Raw genomic sequence first — 215 nt, 5'->3', positions numbered from 1 at the left:
GTGCTGCTTTTTGATGTGTACAGATGGAGGGAATGGGATTGTTTGGGTGCCGCTCGGGGCCCCCATCCCTCTTTATCAGTCTTGGATGGGCCCCACTCCCCTATCACGACATCGGACTGCCAAGTGGGCCCCCCTTTTTTATCCAGGGCCACGACCTCATAGGGTTAATTTTAAAGTGCCATAGAGAATATTTTATCTTTACCTGCTCAGGTGAC

The 215-nt window shown here is 51.2% G+C and overlaps 1 protein-coding gene across 1 annotated transcript in view; it reads right to left on the bottom strand.

Annotated features, from left to right (window-relative positions):
• The window catches only part of ZNF148 (zinc finger protein 148), a 14,798-nt gene that overhangs the window by 3,021 nt on the left and 11,562 nt on the right, over nucleotides 1-215 (bottom strand). The gene's annotated exons all lie outside the window — the stretch shown is intronic.

Source organism: Nanorana parkeri, unplaced genomic scaffold (assembly GCF_000935625.1).
Source record: "Nanorana parkeri isolate BGI_ZX_2015 unplaced genomic scaffold, ASM93562v1 scaffold3602, whole genome shotgun sequence".
NCBI lineage: Eukaryota > Metazoa > Chordata > Amphibia > Anura > Dicroglossidae > Nanorana > Nanorana parkeri.
This window is presented reverse-complemented; position numbering and strand designations above follow the sequence as displayed.